Source organism: Ailuropoda melanoleuca, chromosome 16, assembly GCF_002007445.2.
Source record: "Ailuropoda melanoleuca isolate Jingjing chromosome 16, ASM200744v2, whole genome shotgun sequence".
In the NCBI taxonomy this organism is placed as follows: domain Eukaryota; kingdom Metazoa; phylum Chordata; class Mammalia; order Carnivora; family Ursidae; genus Ailuropoda; species Ailuropoda melanoleuca.
Window position 1 is genome coordinate 9,695,569 of NC_048233.1, and position 7,606 is coordinate 9,703,174.

The 7,606-nt window shown below is 39.3% G+C and overlaps 1 long non-coding RNA gene across 2 annotated transcripts; it reads right to left on the reverse strand.

The window, feature by feature from the left end:
• Positions 1-3,898: 3,898 nt before the first annotated feature.
• LOC109490575 lies at positions 3,899-7,372 on the reverse strand. Of its 2 annotated transcripts, none has more exons than XR_002143899.1 (3): positions 7,300-7,372; positions 6,133-6,239; positions 3,899-4,019 (listed from the first exon to the last, which is right to left on the reverse strand). It is a non-coding gene; the product is annotated as an uncharacterized LOC109490575 (long non-coding RNA). The 2 variants fall into 2 exon arrangements; XR_002143900.1 differs by lacking the exon at positions 7,300-7,372 and adding an exon at positions 7,050-7,230.
• Between the last annotated feature and the right edge of the window lie 234 nt (positions 7,373-7,606).

Sequence of the window (7,606 nt, forward strand, 5' to 3'; positions counted from 1 at the left end):
TTCTAATTCATTGATTTCTGCTCTAATCTTGGTCAACTCCTTCCTTGTCAGTGGGTTAGGCCTGTCCCTCTGTTGCTGTTCCAGTTTCTTGAGGTGAGAATATAGAAACTGCATTTTAGATTTTTCTATTCTTTTGAGTGAGGCTTGGATGGCTATGTATTTCCCCCTTAGGACTGCCTTTGCAGTATCCCATAGGTTTTGGACCGTTGTGTATTCATTCTCGTTGGTCTCCATAAATTGTTTAATTTGTTTTTTGATTTCCTGGTTTATCGAGTCATTCCTGAGCAGGATGGTTCTTAGTCTCCAAGTGTTTGAGTTTCTTTCAAATTTTTCCTGGTGGTTGAGTTCCAATTTCAAAGTGTTGTGGTCTGAGAATATGCAGGGAATAATTTCAGTCTTTCGTATCGGTTGAGACCTGTTTTGTGTCCCATAACATGATCTATTGTTGAGCATTTTCCATAGGCATTAGAATAGAATGAGTATTCTTTGGTTCTGGGGTGTAGTGTTCTATATATATCTATGAGGTCCAACTCGTCGAGTATGGCATTCAAAGCCTTTGATTCTTTGCTTAGTTTTTGCCAGGGTGTTCTGTCTATTTCTGATAGTGGGGTGTTGAGGTCCCCTACTATTAACGTATTTTTATCTATATGTCTTTTTATTCTGGTTAAGAGTTGGCTTGTGTATCTTGCTGCTCCCCTGTTGGGGGCATATATATTAATAATTGTCATATCCACTTGTTGAATACTTCCTTTAAGAATAATATAGTGCCCTTCTGTATCTCTCTCTATGGCCTCTAGTTTAAAATCCAGTCTATCTGATATGAGAATTGCTACTCCAGCTTTCTTTTGAGGTCCATTTGCGTGGAAGATGGTACTCCATCCCCTTACTCTAAGTCTGAATGCATCTTTGGGTTCAAAATGAGTCTCTTGTAGACAGCAAATGGATGGGTCATGTCTTTTTATCCAATCTGCAACCCTGTGGCATTTTATGGGAGCATTTAGGCCATTTACATTGAGACAATATTTAGAGATATGATTTTAATGATGCCATGTTGCCAGTAAAGTCTTTGTTTCTATTGATTGTGACTTTCTGTTGTGTATCACTCTGGGGGCCATTTTACCTTTATAGAACCCCCCTTAATATCTCCTATAGGGCTGGTTTCATGGTTACGAAATTGTTCAATGACTGGCTATTGCGGAAGGTCTTTATTTCTCCATCAATTCTGAATGACAGCATTGCTGGATAAAGGATCCTTGGTTGCATGTTTTTCTCTGAAAGAGCTTTAAAAATGCCCCCCCCAACCCTTTATTTCAATACAGGTCTGTGTAGATGGGTCTGACGTAATTCTGATACCTTTGCCTTGGTACATGAGAAATTTCTTTGCCCTGGCCGCTTTCAATACTGTATCCTTGGAACTGATATTTGCGAATTGCACTATGACGTGACGTGGTATAGGTTTGTCATGGTTGAGATTGGGAGGGGTCCTCTCTGCCTCTTGGACACAAATGTTTGTTTCCCTTGCTAGATTAGGGAAGGTTTCAGCTACAATTTGTTCAAATATCTCTTCTAGACCTCTCTTTTTCTCCACCCCCTTGGGGATGCTGATGATTCTGACATTGGAATGTTTCATTGAGTCAGTAATCTCACGTAACCTACATTCTTGCATGTGGATTTTTTTAAGTCCAGATTCTATTTTAGCTTTGTCTTCTACTAACCCTGAATCACTGATATGTTCTGCCTCATTCACCCTGGCAGTCAGAGCCTCTAGTTTTTACCGCATTTGGCTCGTAGAATTTTTAATTTCTACCAGGTTTGCTCTCATTTCTGCCCTAAGAGATTGTATATTCTCATTAACATTTTGGTTCATACTTTTTTCAAGTCTACACATCATCTTGACCATTGTTACTCTGAATTCCATTTCTGATAATTTGGTTATATCCATATCTATTAGTTCTGTGGCAGAGGCTCTGTTGTCCAGAGCCCAAATTATTGACCTGTACCCAGGCTGTGCACCCTTGTTTTATAGGGAACTTAGGGTTGTGGGCTTCTTGATTTTTCAGCCTGCCCTCTGGGGGAGGGGGCTGGTGCACTGATACTCAGGCAACCCTGTTTGGGTAGAGTCTCCATGTCCCCTGCGAGGGGGGATGGGGATGGGCATGCTGTGAGCTGCTATTTCCAGGCTTTTGTTCTCTGGCAGCTTTCCCTGGCGGTTTGCTGTGCCTCTTCTGAGAGTCAGAGCAGCAGTGGCCGAATCTCATCCTCTGTCTCAGAACAGAGGGATCGTGGTCGGTTCTCCACTGATGTTTTGGCCACTATAACTCTGTTTCTGTTGGCGCTGCTCAACCCTGCAGCATCNCTGTGAGCTGCTATTTCCAGGCTTTTGTTCTCTGGCAGCTTTCCCTGGCGGTTTGCTGTGCCTCTTCTGAGACTCAGAGCAGCAGTGGCCGAATCTCATCCTCTGTCTCAGAACAGAGGGATCGTGGTCAGTTCTCCACTGATGTTTTGGCCACTATAACTCTGTTTCTGTTGGCGCTGCTCAACCCTGCAGCATCCGGGCTGTGTGCCCCACACTCAGCATCCCAGCCCTCACTTCCAGGGCTGGCGCATCTCTGTCCTTTGTGTTTCTAACACCACCAGCCGCCAGCCACCCCCGCGTGCTCCCGGAGCTCCCAGTCTCAGTCTGGATCCAGTGAGCACACCGGAGCTCCCGTTTTCAGTCTGGTGTTGCGCGTTCCCCAGCTCACGGTCTCAGTCTGCTCTCTCGTGGGTGCTGATCCGCGAGTCCGGCCACTCCCCCGTTCAGGTGGCTACCGCTTCCCGGCACCCGAGCATGGTGGCTCCCTCCCCCTTCCATTTATCTTCCGATATCTGTGCGCGGTTTCTTGGCTCCCTGGTTCGTACCTCAATACTCAGCACTGGAGATGTTCATTTGCAGAGATCCAGATGTATCTTCCTGTGTCTCAGGCTGATTCTGTGGATGTTCAGGATGGTCTGGTACTTATCCAACTCGACTCAGGGGACCAGCTGAAAAAGCGGGGCCCCCTACTCCTCTGCCATCTTAACTCCAGCTGTGCAGATTTTTAATGAAAACTAGATGTTGACCCTCAGCCTCCATCCCACAGATTCCTATCTAAATGTGATCTGGGATCTAAATCCCACAGCTTTGTGGAAGACCCAAGAAATCTCCGTGACTTCTTCAAGTTACCAGGGCTTATTTCCTAACATTTTGCTCTCTTTCTAAATACTGATGTTTTGCTCACCATGAGTCATATCCCAAAGTCTGATTCCTTCAGTGGTTTCAGCAACAACAAATCCATGTAATGTAATTCTTCATCTCAGTAGCTTGAATAAAGATCTAGGAAACTGTGAAAAATTGTATAAATTTATTCTCAGAGGATTTGGTCTTTGATGGTGTTGCAAAGTAAGAAATCCTAATTAATCTCTGAATACTTCTCCCATGTCCTTACTTCCAAATTCTAAATAAGCTACATACCATTGGAGGCTGAGGGGAACACCCAGTGTTCACCTCATGCTTCATCTCTCATCTCTTGTAGGCAGACTTAATTGAATTTCAGATAGAGAAATCTTTCATTCCTTTTCTTTACCCTCCAATCTGTTCCACTGAGGCATGCTGTTGAATCAGTTGTGAATATGACCATTATTACACCCCGAGGCTTGGACACACCAATTATGTGGTTAAGCAATGTCATGTAAAAATTCAGTTTGGTTTCTTGACTTCTTAGATAAGTTATTTAAATGAAGATACAAGTCATTTAAAATTTTATCAAGCAACTTAAAACATATGTCTGAAGGGAAGGAAAATGTATCCATGTGAATTCATAATGAATAAAAAAGATAGTTTTTCTTTAATTACTTTATTTACTTTATTATGAGGGGCCTTTATCTAAGGACAAAAGGATTCTCTGCTGCATATATATTTTATTGCATCATCACAACTGGCACTGCTTATGCCCTTCTTAAGCATGAAGGCACATGTTCCATTTCCTTCAATATTAAACCTGAAACAAAATAAGGAGGTTAATTATTTACTGAACCTCATGAAAGACAACTATGCACAGCCTAAAATATGTAACTTTGGTGACCATGTTTCAAAATGTGCAATGAAAAAGGGGTAGAGAGAGTGAAATGAACTGCTTCTCTCCTCTTCAGCCTCCAAACTTCACTTCAGGGTGGTGGTGTGAAGAAACAAACACCAAGGAACTTCGTTGCAATAACAACAAAGAATCCTGGAACTTGTTGCTGTTTTATACTGTAATAGACTTTGAAAATCACTTTGCATAGGATTAGATTCTTCCTTTTATACATAAGAATAAAATTAAGTAAATAAATATATTTAGCCATTTAAAGATCATATACAGGGAGAGTATAACTGAAATTTTATTGGCCCCCCCCCCCCGTATACATTTACAAAATTGGTCTAAAGGCTGAGGTAGAGGTTCACTCATCCATATTTTGAAACCATTAGCACAGTAATAGTGAAATAGGTATTCTTCACTTGATGAACTCTGAAACATGTAAATACTCATAAATAAAATATCTAGAAAGGATTTTCTAAATTCTTATTTTAGGTCATATAAAACATGAAATTGAAAATTCAAAATGAGGAAAAGAAAAATAGAATGTTGAGTTACAACGGATTTCTGGTTCCATGGAATTAAAATGCTTTTAGCACTTCATTTTTGGGGAACTTTGTAGCACTGGTGTACACTTTCTTAACCTTCAAAATTTTATCCTTTTTATTTCCAAAACACACGTCCATTTCTGTGACTACCCTAGTGGCAATTGTGATGGGCTTACTTATGTCCCCCCAGAATTCAGATGTTTAAGACCTAACCCCTAGTAGCTCAGAATATAACCATATTAAGAGATGAAGCATTTGAAGAGGTGATTAAGTTAAAATGAGGCCTTTAGAGCCCTAATCCAATGTTACTGGTGTCCTCATAAGAAGAAATTTGAACAAGATAGGCATGTGGACAGAGGGAAGACCATGTGAAGTCACAAAGGGAATAGATTTTCCCTACAAGCCAAAGAGAGGCTTCAGAGAAAATCAACCCTCCTGACACCTTGATCTTGGATTTCTAGTCTCTAGAACTGTTGTCTTCACTGTCTAGTCTGTGATATTTGCTACAGTAGCCTTAGCAAACCAATACACCATCTTTAACCAACTTCTAGTTTTTACATCTTCCTCATCCTTTATTTTTAAGTGGGACTATATATAATATATAATATCATGTTAATCCACCAGTATTTTCTTTAAAGAAAATACTGTAAGTATTAGGTTTGGTAGTCAGAAAGTTCAATTTATGTCATACTTTTTCTTACATTTTTAAAGTCGGCTATATTATTATCCTCAAATCATTGTGTGTGTATTTTCACCCTAATTGGATATAAATACAATGATAACAGAAGGCTCTCTATTTTTAGAAAGTCCTGTTATGTCTTTATCAGGTCATATGCCTCATATAATATCTAGCACAGAATTAGTAGATTCTGAATAAATTGTAGCTAGAGGTTCCTTTCACAGGGAACTCAATATTCTTTATTTTCCTTTCTCCTCTCTGAAGTTGGAAAAAGTCAAATATTTCAAAAACAAAAATGGAGTGGAGGGGTATACTGAGTTCTTCAAGCTAAGAAACATAGAGAAGTTCGAAAATTTTAAATAAAGATCGTCTAGAGCATTCAATTTCTCTTTCTCACTCATTCCCTTCCATTTCAGGCCACCAATGTGCATGGTAAGTATAGGCTTGAGTACACTTTCTCAGACTCCCTTATCAGTGACAGTCCAAAGCACCAGCAAACAGAGGCAAAACCCCAAGTGGAAAGAGGCAAGGATCAAACTAATTAGATTTTTACATAGTCTCAGATAAAAAGAACACTTGTGGTACACATGTGGTATATACAGTCCAATTTACCATATAGAAGTAGATATTGATATTTGATGACAAACCCTCACTAAGGACTGTATATTTGTTTAAAGGTTCTCTTTGGCATCTGTATATACTGACGGTCTTCTGGGGAGATAATGTGGAAGAAACTATAGGGGAGTTGATTATAGACTCAGAATCCTTACCATGCTTAACACATTTAATAACAAATGTTATTAAGGTTTACCAATTGTTGAATGCATCTCCATTTGCCCACATCCAGGGTGCACTTGCATTTGGCTTCTTTAGTCCAATCCAATATGAAGAGGGTCCCAGATCGGGCATCAAAGATTCCTTTTATGAAACACAGGGTGCTGTAATGCATGTCTCCTAGTTTTCTCATTCTCACTACCTCCAGTGCTATGGTCCTTCTTTGGGCCCATTATTCTCTTGCTAGGGTTATTGCAATAGCCTTGTAACATGGCACTTTACTTTTATATTTGCCACTCACTAGCTCATCACAGCAAAGAGAATGATTCTTTCAAAACTTAAGTCAGATCGTGTCTCACTTGTGTTCATAGTGCTGCAATATTTCCCTATTTTACTTGGAGGAAAACCAAAGTATTTATTAGAGTCTCCAAGACCCTAATCATCTGCATCTTTCACTCGCTCCCTCATTCTAGACACATTGGCTGATTTTTTTTTTCTGTTCCTTGAATAGTCCAGGTATATACCTACCATAAGGTCCATGTTCCAGATATTTCTTCTTCCTGGAAAGTTTATCCCCCTGATATTCCTCTAACTCTTTCTACTCTACAGTTTTGCTCAGTATCATCATCTCAATAAGACTATCTTACTTGCAGCCTACCCACTAAGAACACTCAGAATATCACTTATGCATATCTATACCACATCATATACACATATTATATACATAAATCATATATATGTGTATCAGAATTTACTGACATCTAATATACTATGTAATTTACATGGTTGTTATGATTATTTTTCATTCTCTGTCTCTCCCTCTGGGATGTAAGCTCCATAAAGGCAAAGATCTTTGTTTTGTTGGCTGATATATCACACCCTTGAAGTATACTTGTCATATAATGGCTACTCAGCAAATTAAATGTGATTTATATTGCAAAGGAGAAATCTAACCACTTCATTCTTGGAGTTGAATATGGCCAGAGATCCACGATAGGCTATGCAGTTTGCTTGGCCATCTATCCAAGTTTTTTCGTGTTCAGATTGAAAGAAGCAATTATTATTGATTTGGTTCCAGCCTTGTGGACATATAGTTTCATCCTCAGAGCATGTATTGTCTTTAAATATCCTTGGATTTTTAACTAAAATTAACACAGTGGTAGAAAAAAAATGAAGAAGGTGTAAGAGAAAGGAAGGGTCTTACCTTCAGGGTAAAAGTTATATTTCAGATTGAGAAAATGTATTTTACTTCCATAGTCAATTCAAATGATTTAACTTCAAACGTCAACTCAGAAAGAGAAAAGATCAAGAACATAGCATGAAAGAAATCAGCATTGAAGAATGCAGGTATATGCATTATTTAATATAGCAACAGTAGACAAATAAACAAAAAAACTCAGTCATTTCTAGCCAGTTCCCTCCCATTTTTTTATACTACTGACATTTTCTCTAGTCATCCACTTCCTTTCCTATAATTTACTAAGGTGTCTGGGACATGACTCACTGTAAAT